The following is an 11,735-nucleotide window of genomic DNA, read 5'->3' on the forward strand; positions in this document are numbered from 1 at the left end:
GAATTTAAGATTCTCAAAATTAATATATATAATAGAAATATTTTAGTAATTTTTTATAATAAATATATTGTAGTCATTTTCTATAAAAAAAAGATAATATTAATTTAAATCAGCTCAAGATTTGATTCACTATTTTTTTAATTTGACTGACCTAATTTTGACTAAAATAATACAGTTTAATTGATAATATATGTTAAGGGCTTGTTTGGATAAGCTTCTAAGAAAAGATCTTTTTTGAGTTATCCTTTTTTAAAAGATCTTATGAAAAAGTAAAAGTAATTTTATGTTTGGATATCTCATGTAAAAAGATCTTTTTATCTATCAATTATGTTTGGGTATAACAATATAAAAGTACTTTTTTGTTTATTTATTATGTAAAAAATATCTTTTTTTTAAGGAAAAAAGATCTTTTAAAAAAAGATGTAAATTGTAACTTCTCAAAAAAGATGTTTTTTTTTATTTTTCTAGTGCTTTTACTTTTACTTTTACTATTAGAAATTTGTCAAACACGTTAAAAATAAAAAATAAAAGATATTTTTTCATTATTAAAAAAATCTTTTTTTATCAAGATAATGACACCCAAACAAATACTAAATTTTAATTATTAAAAAACATCTTTAAAAAAAGACGTTTTAGACGTCTTTATTTGAGTGGCTCTCATAGCATAAATCGAGTCAATTTGATTCGACCTATATATAAATGTTCAAGATAGAATGCGTAACTAATTTTTAGGGTAAAAAACTAAAATAAGCCATGGGGAGATACATATTACACAATTCAGCCAAAAAGAAAATTGATTCACCAATCAACCAATGCACAATTTAATGTAGTTCGAATCAACTCATTTCGAACTTGAATCCTATGTAATTCAAAATGAGTTGATTCGAACTACATTAAATTGTGCATTGGTTGATTGGTGAATCAATTTTTCTTCTGACTGAATCGTGAATCGTGTAATATGTATTTCCCCATGACTTATTTTAGTTTTTTATCCTAATTTTTGTTTAGAATATCTGTATAATTTTAAACTTCATTTGTTATCAAAATAAATTATCCTATATTTTGTATATGTAATATGTGGATTAAGTTCTTTTTTTAAGTGAGAAAATCGACAAAATAAGAAAAAAAATCTAAAAAGACCCTCAACTTAAAGTTATAAACTGAATATGATAAATGTTATAAATTTAATAGTAATTACTTTTTTATTTTATTATTTTATAAATCTCTTTATTTTAGAAAAAAAATTCGCAATAACATCCAAAATGGAGAAGATTCGGCTCCCTGTGTCAAGATATAAGCAACTTTCATTTTAGTAAATGATTCTTTAATAAATTTAAGTACATGTTTTAATTTTATAAATTTGATTTCGATGTATGTATCATTAAGTATAATTTTTTTTATAATATATCTAATTGCATATTATCATGTTAGTAACTAAAAAATATGAATGTGATTAGATAGTTGTAAAAAAAATCATACTATTTGTTATTATGGGTAACCGGAGATTAATGGGCTGGACTTGTTAGGCTAGTCCAATCGTTCGAGGAGGGAAGCCTTTGAAGGGATTCACGCTTCTAGGCCTCCGTCCGACTTGTGAGTATGAGTGAATGGGGGTGGTACCTGCAAAGACACTCCGATGCCTAAGTCAGCAAGGGTGTAAGCAGGCCTAGAGAGTATTGGGACTTAGAGATACCTGATGGGTGTCAGTGTATTTATAGTGGTGAACCAATAACCACCGTTGAAGCAGTTCCACCTTTTAAGGTGGATAACCGTCCCTTTATCTTAGGGAAGTTGAGATATGGCTCCCGGAAGTGGGTTGAGAGATTTTAGGGGCAGTTACTCATTTGAATGAGTGTCTATCTGCCAGCTGATCTTCGTCCCCGACTTCTTTGGAACAGGTCGTGGCATGAACCGACTTCTTTGGGAGAAGGTCGGTGCAGGGTGAGGCTCAAATCTTTGGGTTGAGCCTTTCGTTTGGACCTGGGCCTTAACATTGGGTCAGGGTATGAACAGTGCCCCTACTCGAGCCCAATTTCTTTCAAGAATTTGGTTCGAGTATTCTACTCGGGGTTGTAGCCGACCTGTAGGGGAACCGACGTGATTTTTTGGGACCGACGTGACTTTTTGAATTTCCACAGTCGCGTCTAATCAACCGTCGCGTCTGTTAGGAATTCGTGTATCCACACGTAGGGATTAATTGCGTTGGTAACAGTGCACCCATTAATGATTGCTTCCATTTTTACTATTATGCCCCTAGCGTGTTTATAAATACTTTCCCTCTCTTTCGTTGTTTCGTTTCTAAAAACTTCATATTTGTGCATCCTTGTTTTTGGAGAAAGCTTCGTTCTTGCCTTCGATTGACTGTTGCTATTCTCATTGCTTCAGAAGTAAAGGTCAGTCCTTCTCCTCTATCACAAAATGCTTTTTATTTGCGTGTTTTTGTTTCGGAGGAGCGTTTGATCGTAGTTTTAGCCGTTCCGTTGGTTTTGGAAACTTCTGCCTCAGACCCTTAAACTTTATTTTGATTTCTTTCCTTTTTTCTTTGTAGGATTCGTTGCCCCCTTTAGAAAGATGTCTACCTTAGAGTCTCTTTCATTATGGGTTGACGGTACGGTTCTTGGGGAGGAACCTTGGGTGGATATTGACTACATCATCGACCTCCGCATACGTCATAGGCTCTGTACTTCTGATGAGGATGGGCCGAGATATGAACTGATTGCCTGGGTCCAGGAGACCAGGTTTGCTTTGGGAGGGCTTCTGAGGCGGCCCCTCATTTTTTCTATATGTATGAGAACATGATTACCCGCTTAGGTGTTTTTCTTCCTTTTTTCGACTTTGAGATAGCTGTTTTATGCCACTGCCGTGTTGCTCCTACCCAACTTCACCCTAATTCTTGGGGTTTTCTGAAGATTTACCAGTTTATCAGCCATGCATTAGACTTTCCGACTTCCTTGAGGATTTTCTTTTTTCTCTTCCACATGACTAAGCCCTTCAGTGGGCAAAATAACAAACAACAATGGGTGTCTTTCCGGACCATACAAGGTCGGAGAGTTTTTACCCTTTTTGATGAATCCTTCCATGACTTCAAAAATTTCTTTTTCAAAGTTCAAGCAGTAGAGGGTCACCACCCCTTTTTCCTGGATGAAAATTCTTCTCCTCGTTTTCCCCTGTACTGGCTAGAGGCCTCTCCTTGTGAAAAATATGGTTTGGAGGATTTGGATGAGGTAGAGGCGACCATTGTGGGGTTCCTCCGAGAAGTATGGGGGAGAGCCCCTTACCTGGATACAAAAAAGTTTCTTCATGGGTCTCCAACCTTTGTCCAGGCTCAACTAGGTAGATTTTATTTATTTATCAGATTTTCCGACCTGATGGTCGCACAACTTGTATTCTCTGACTTGTTTTACTGACTTTAGCTTCCTAATTGCTTTTTACAGAAATGGCGAAGAAGAATTCCAAGGAGTCTTACCAGAGAGTTCAGGAGGTCAAGGCGAGGTCACGCGCCAGAGTCGGCGGTGCCAGGGCAGCTGGTCCTTCTCTTCCTTCTCCTCCCCCTCCTCCTCACAATATGGGGACCCCTACCCAACCTATTGTCCTTTCTTCCTCAGCCTCTTCTCAGCCGTCCCCTCCTCCCCGATCTTCCCCTGAGCCAGAAAAGAAGAAGCGCAAGACTTTAGAGTCTAGCTCTTCTTTTGAAGGTGAGGCCAATGTGGATGCCCCTCAGTTTGTTCGGAAACATATCTATCCTCATACTCACATAGGTATGGATGATGCTTTTGATCGAAACCACCTCACTATTCTGGCTCAAAAGAGTATCAGGGCGGCAGGGGTGTGCACGAAGTTCCTTAATATTTTTTAGAAGACTCCCCTTAGCTTTTTGGGTTCATCCTCGAGGGTTGGGGAGTTGGAGAGGAGGCTTCGCTTATATCAAGGGCAGGAGAAGGTGCTGAGGGAGGAGGTCGCCAAATTGAAGGAGGAGAGGAATGGCCTCCAGGAGAGGGAGAGGAAGTTGCAGGCCCAGTGTTCCATGGCGGAGGGTCTAAGGGAGAAGGCGCATGAGAGCTATTCGAGTTTGTTCGAGGACCTTGTGTTGGTGAAGAAGGACTTGATGAGAGCTCGGGAGGCCTACACAGAGTTGGAGGACTCCATTGCTGATGGGGCTGAAGAAGCATGGAGGATCTTTAAGGAACAGGTCGGGGTTCTTGCTCCCGACCTGGATCTCTCTCCTTTGGATCCGGATAAAATTGTGGTCGAGGGAGCTATCGTTTCTCCTCCCTCTCCCTGCTATGTCACCGAGTCTGATCTAAAGACTCGGGGCAGAGGATAATGGAGTCCCCTCCCCGACCAAAAGATGCCCCGAGTTCTTCGAAGGCTCCTGGAACTTCCACTCCATCTCCTATGGACGCTTCTCATCCTGGCCCTGATGGCGCTCTGACCACTCTCCCTGACTCTGGTGGTGACGTCCTTCCTAGCTGAAAAAATTTGTTGTGCCTATATGGGGGCCCGGCCTGTGGGTCCCCCTTTTTTTTAAACTATTTGTTTTTATGTGGTGGTGGTGATCTGCTGACATTTTCTTGGCCTTTTATGGCCGTAAACAAAATATTTAAAAAAGACCCTTTTTTGGATAAGGGTTTAGGTTATATTTCTTTGTCTTGTTGTGTGCATGCTTTTCTGTTTTTAGGTTTCGAAAAACCTTTTTGATCCTTGTTTTGAAAAACCTTTTTCTTGGCTGACTGCCCCTCCTTTCAAGTTTCTTTTAAGTTTTCCTTAAGAACTTGGGGCAGCCTTTTGCCTTGGCGCTTTCAATAGGTTTTCTGATCTCTTTTTGGTATTCCTTATACTCAATTTTTTTATTTATTGAGTTCTTATGACTTAGGCTATTTTTGCGATGCGTTTCTTTACTTCTCGGTTATTCCGACTTATAAGTCGGGTGTTTTCGAGTTTTTCACGATCTACTTTTATAGCCTCTTTACACCGACTTGTACCTCGTCGTTTCATCCTGACGACCATCTAGGTCGATTCATGGGATTTTCACATTTTGTCGAGTTTAAGTCGGCGCGTTTCGTAGAAAGAAAGAAAACGAGAAGGAATTTATAAGAGATATTGTAAAAGATCTTTATTTATTTGCGAAGGTACTTTACCGCTACTAAGGGTTTTTGACTACCTATGGTCCCTTAGTCTCTACTGTGATGCCTCGTTAAAAACCACCCTTCAGAAAAAACCCTTTTCTTTTGGGAAAAAATCATGAAGTTGGGAAAAGAGTACATCAGGGAGTAGAGTTAGCTATAGTACCTTTTCATATTATAAGCATGCCACGACCTTGGTAACTCGGTGCCGTTTAAGTCGGTCACCTTATAATAACCTTTTCCTAAGACTTCACTAATTTTGTATGGCCCCTTCCAATTAGCAGTGAGCTTTCCTTCCCCAGATTTGTTGACTCCAATGTCATTTCTGATTAAGACCAAGTCGTCTGGGGAAAAACTCCTTCGAATGACTTTTTTGTTGTATCTGGTAGTCATTCTTTGCTTCAATGCTGCTTCTCTTATCTGGGCTTGCTCTCGGATTTCGGGGAGCAGTTCAAGCTCCTCTTTGTGCCCCTGTATGTTTCCGACCTCATCATGGAAGATCACCCTTGGACTTTGTTCGTCGATTTCTACTGGTATCATGGCTTCTACGCCATAGACAAGTCGGAAGGGTGTTTCCCCTGTGGCAGATTGAGGCGTCGTCCGGTAGGCCCATAACTCTTGTGGGAGCTCCTCGGCCCAGGCTCCTTTTGCATCTTGTAGCCTTTTCTTTAGTCCTGCCAGTATGACTTTGTTAGCTGCCTCGATTTGTCCATTTGCTTGTGGATGTTCCACCGAGGTGAACTGGTGTTTGATCTTCATACTGGCTACTAGGCTTCTGAAGGTAGAGTCGGTGAACTGGGTTCCATTATCTATAGTGATGGAATGAGGTATCCCATACCTTGTGATGATATTTTTGTAGAGGAATCTCTGACTTCTCTGGGCTATGATGGTGGCTAATGGTTCTGCTTCTATCCACTTTGTGAAGTAGTCTATTCCCACAATTAAGTATTTGACTTGTCCTGGGGCCTGGGAAAAAGGTCCTAACAGATCCATCCCCCATTTTGCGAAGGGCCATGGAGAAGTTATACTGATGAGCTCCTCCGGGGGAGCCACGTGGAAATTTGCATGCATCTGGCATGGTTGGCACTTTTTCACAAATTCTGTGGCAGCTTTCTGCAAGGTCGGCCAGTAGAACCCAGTTCGGATTACTTTTCTGGCTAGCGACCTGGCTCCGAGGTGGTTTCCACAGATCCCATTATGAACCTCCTCTAGTATTTCCGTAGCCCTTGAGGTCGGTACGCACTTCAGTAATGGTGTTGATATTCCTCTTTTATAGAGGATATTTTTCACCAGAGTGTAGTATTGTGCTTCCCTCCGAATTTTCTTGGCCTCTTTTTCCTCTTTGGGGAGGATGTCGAATTTTAGGTATTCGACCAAGGGGTTCATCCATCCGAGGTTTAGCCCGGTCACTTCAAGGACATTTTGTTTGTCCTCTGCTTTCACCACAGAGAGTTCTTGGAGAGTTTTCTGGATCAAGCTTCTATTATTCCCCCCTGGTTTGGTACTTGCTAACTTGGAGAGGGCGTCTGCTCTGCTATTAAGATCCCGAGTTATATGCCTGATCTCGGTTTCTGCAAAGCGCCCAAGGTGCTCCAGAGTTTTTTCCAAGTATCTCTTCATATTTGGGTCTTTGGCTTGATACTCTTCATTTATCTGGGAGGCACCACTTGGGAGTCACTGAATATCATCACTTTTGTTGCGCCAACCTCTTCTGCCAGCTTCAAACCTGCAATCAGGGCTTCATATTCTGCCTGATTATTTGAAGCTGGGAATTCAAATTTGAGGGAAACCTCTATTTGTGTTCCCCTTTTATTAACCAGTATTATGCCTGCACCGCTTCCTGTCTTATTTGAGGATCCATCTACGTATAGTTCCCATGTAGTTGGCTTTTCCTTTTGATCTCCTGCGTACTCCGCTATGAAGTCAGTGAGGTATTGGGTTTTAATTGCCGTCCGGGTTTCGTACTTCAAGTCGAACTCGGAGAGCTCTATTGCCCACTGAACCATTCTCCCTGCAACATCCGTCTTTTGGAGGATTTGCTTCATAGGTTGGTTCGTTTGGACTCTTATTGTGTGGGCTTGGAAGTAAGGCCGTAACCTCCGTGAGACTATTACTAAGGAGTAAGCGAACTTCTCTAGCTTGTGGTACCTTAGTTCAGGGCCTTGTAGGACTTTGCTGGTGAAGTACACGGGATGCTGCCCGACCTCATCTTCTCGTATTAGTGCGGATGCTACAGCTTTGTCTGCTACAGACAAGTATAGGACGAGCTCTTCCCCAACTAGAGGTCGGGTCAGAATTGGAGGTTGGCTCAAGAACCTTTTGAACTCTTGGAATGCTTCTTCGCATTCTAGAGTCCATTTAAACTGACATCCCTTTCTTAGTAAAGAGAACAGTGGAAGGGATCTTAATGCTGATCTTGCCAAAAACCTGGAGAGGGCTACAAGTCGTCCATTCAATTGTTGAACCTCTCTTAAGCAAGTCGGGCTTTTCATCTCTAGGATGACTTTGCATTTGTCGGGATTTGCTTCAATCCCCCTTTGCGTCAGCATAAATCCCAGGAATTTTCCAGCCTCCACCGCGAAGGTACATTTTGCGAGATTTAGCCTCATCCCATGCAACCTTATAGTGTTGAAAACTTGCGAGAGGTCTGTCAAGAGGTCGGCTTCTTCCTTGGTTTTTACCAGCATGTCGTCTACGTAGACTTCCATTAAGTTCCCGAGGTGGGGAGCGAACACCTTATTCATCAGCCTTTGATATGTGGCCCCGGCATTCTTTAATCCAAATGGCATGACCACGTAGCAGTAGTTTGCCCTAGACGTGATGAATGATGTTTTTTCTTGATCCGGCTTGTACATCGGGATCCGATTGTATCCCGAGTAGGCATCCATAAACGACAAGTATTGATACCCCGAGCTAGAGTCTACTAGAGTATCAATGCTTGGGAGTGGATATAGGTCCTTAGGGCATGCCTTATTCAGGTCGGTATAGTCAACGCACATCCTCCACTTGCCGTTTTGCTTCTGGACTAGTACTACGTTTGCTAGCCATGTTGGATATTTAACTTCTCTGATGAAGTCGGCTTCCAGTAGTGCTTGTACCTGCTCCTCCACCGCTTGAGCTCGTTCTGGGCCAATTTTACGTCTTCGCTGCTGCACAGGTCGTGATCCAGGGTATATTGAGAGTCTGTGAGACATGAGCTCGGGGTCTATCCCTGGCATGTCGGAAGCTTTCCAGGCAAAGAGGTCATAATTATCTCTTAAGAGCTTTGTCAACCTTTGTTTTAGGTTTTCTTCTAGGTCAGCTCCTATGTTGGTATTTTTTTCCTTCCTCTTCGCCGACCTGTACTTCTTCAGTTTTTTCCCCTGGTTGTGGCTGCAGCTCTTTTTTGGCTCTCGTGCCGCCTAGCTCTATGGTGTGGACTTCTTTGCCTTTTCCTCTCAGGTTCAGGCTTTCATTGTAGCATTTTTTTGCCAATTTTTGGTCTCCCCGTACCGTTGCTATCCTCGCATATGTCGGGAATTTCATGCAAAGGTGGGGGGTAAATACCACTGCTCCGAGTCGATTTAGGGTAGTTCTGCCAATCAATGCATTATATGCTGACCCCACGTCGATGACTATAAAGTCTATGCTCAGAGTTTTGGATTTTTCCCCTTTCCCAAAGGTCGTATGGAGGGGCAGGAATCCCAGTAGTTTTATTGGCGTGTCTCCCAAACCATACAGGATATCGGGGTAAGCTCTTAACTCTTTTTCATCGAACCCTAGTTTGTCGAACGTGGGCTTGAAAAGGATGTCTGCTGAACTCCCTTGGTCTACCAGAGTTCTGTGGAGATGGGCATTTGCCAGGATCATGGTTATCACCACTGGATCATCGTGTCCAGGGATTACTCCTTGCCCATCTTCTTTTGTAAATGAGATAGTTGGGATGTCGGGTGCTTCGTTCCCAACCTGATGAACTCGCTTGAGGTGTCTCTTACGAGATGACTTGGTGAGTCCCCCTCCCGCAAATTCTCCCGAGATCATATGTATGTGTCTCTCGGGGGTTTGTGGTGGTGGGTCTCTTCTGTCCCCGTCATCTCGCTTTCTTTTCCCATGATTGTTTGACCTTTCCATGAGATATCTATCAAGTCGGCCTTCTCTGGCCAGCTTTTCTATCACATTTTTGAGGTCGTAGCAATCATTTGTTGGGTGGCCATACATCTTATGGTACTCACAGTAATCGCTGCGACTTCCTCCCTTTTTGTTTTTGATGGGCCTGGGAGGCAGCAGTCTTTCAATATTGCAGATTTCTCTGTATACATCCACTATGGAAACTTTTAGAGGAGTATAAGAGTGATATCTCCTTGGTCTGTCGAGACCGACCTCTTCTTTTTTTCTTGGGCTCCCTTTCTTTCTCCTTTATCGAGTGGGGGTGCCCAAGTCGCCAACTCGACTCTCTTAGTCTGGCATTCTCCTCCATGTTGATGTACTTTTCTGCTCTTTCTTGTACATCACTCAAGGAGGTGGGGTGCCTTTTTGATATGGACTGTGAGAATGGACCTTCTCTAGGTCCATTTACTAGTCCCATGATGATTGCCTCAGTGGGCAGGTCTTGAATCTCCAAGCACGCTTTGTTGAACATTTCCATGTAGTCCCGTAAAGGTTCTCCGACCTCCTGTTTTACTCCCAGGAGGCTCGGTGCGTGCTTTACTTTATCTTTTTGGATGGAGAACCTCATTAAGAACTTTCTCGAGAGATCCTCAAAGCTGGTAACCGACCTTGGAGGGAGGCTATCGAACCACTTCATCGCCGCTTTCGACAGGGTGGTCAGGAAAGCTTTGCAGCGAGTTGCATCAGAAGCATCAGAAGCATCAGCCAGATACATCCGACTTTTAAAATTGCTTAAATGATGCTTCGGGTCCGTGGTACCGTCATAGAGGTTCATATCAGGACTTTTGAAGTTTCTTGGAACTTTTGCCCTCATTATGTCCTCACTGAATGGATCCTCTCCTCCCAGGGGCGACTCTTCTCGGTCGCCACGGGGGTTCCGACTTCTAAGGGAAGATTCTAGCTTCAAGAGTTTTTCTTCTAACTCTTTCCATCGCTCTATCTCTTCCCTTAGATTTCGCTCCGCCTCCCGTTGTCGTTCTAATTCTTGTTCCATCTGTTCTAAACGACCTTGGTGATCATGGACCAACCCCATTAGCTCGGCTTCAAAGGGTGGCCCTTCCTTTCCTGATTCTCATCCCTCCGAGGAGTTTACCTTTGGGTTTTTTAACCCAGAGGTGCCTTCTCTATGTTGGTCGTTGGCTCTCTGGTGAAGGGTTAGGTCCGCGTCGTTGTTTCCAGTATCTAGGTTTTCTTGTTCGGAATCGGACGTTGTATGACCATCTTCTGGTGAATTGTCCGCCATCACTGGTTGATCTCTCGGGTCCCCGGCAACGGCACCAATGTTACGATGGGTAACCGGAGATTAATGGGTTTGACTTGTTAGGCTGGCCCAATCGTTCGAGGAGGGAAGCCTTTGAAGGGATTCGCGCTTCTGGGCCTCCGTCCGACTTGTGAGTATGAGTGAATGGGGGGTGGTACCTGCAAAGACACTCCGATGCCTAAGTCAGCAAGGGTGTAAGTAAGCCTAGAGAGTATTGGGACTTAGAGATACCTGAGGGGTGTAAGTGTATTTATAGTGGTGAACCAATAACCACCGTTGAAGCAGTTCCACCTTTTAAGGTGGATAACCGTCCCTTTATCTTAGGGAAGTTGAGATATGGCTCCCGAAAGTTGGTTGAGAGATTTTAGGGACAGTTACTCATTTGAATGAGTGTCTATCTGCCTGCTGATCTTCGTCCCCGACTTCTTTGGAACAGGTCGTGGCATGAACCGACTTCTTTGGGAGAAGGTCGGTGCAGGGTGAGGCTCAAACCTTTGGGTTGAGCCTTTCGTTTGGACCTAGGCTTTAGCGTTGGGATAGGGTATCAATATAACAAATTTAAAATAAATCTAATATTATCACTAAGCTTCTTTTTATAATGTTGTGAGAATATATAAAATTAAGTTTAACTATTTAAGAATGACCTAGCGATTTATCAGTTAGTTTGTTAAGTAAAAGCTACTTGGTAATTCAAATTCTATCATCGCTATGTGAAACATTTCTATTTTCTAGACAAGGCATCTTAATTTGTTTAATAACCCTAATTTATTTATCAAAATATTTAATCATCTCTTTCAATTTTTCTTTTAAAATGGCATAGCTTAAAGGAAAAAATGTTGCGTTCTTTAACTTGTCCAGTAAAATGTATGAAGTTAGCAAAGAAAGAGGCACAAGAACAGGTTCAGGTTCAGGGGAAGAATACAAAGTTTTTAATGGCATTTTTTTGGGTGTTTTAGGAATTAGGACACGAGTTGATAACGTAATAAACTTGCATACTTTACTTTCGTAGGATCTGATCTTGGATCTAATAGCACTTCCAATCAACGTGATGCTAAATCAAGCAACTGCAATACTGGATAATGTTTCTTTTCACATACTCTTTTAAAAGATTTTCCTTTCTTTTGAGTTTTGAATAACACTAATTTCCTTTCAAAAATGATTATTTCTTTATAATAATAATAGCTATATATATATGATTAATAAAG

The sequence above is a fragment of the Arachis ipaensis genome, chromosome B10, assembly GCF_000816755.2.
Source record: "Arachis ipaensis cultivar K30076 chromosome B10, Araip1.1, whole genome shotgun sequence".
Classification (NCBI taxonomy): domain Eukaryota; kingdom Viridiplantae; phylum Streptophyta; class Magnoliopsida; order Fabales; family Fabaceae; genus Arachis; species Arachis ipaensis.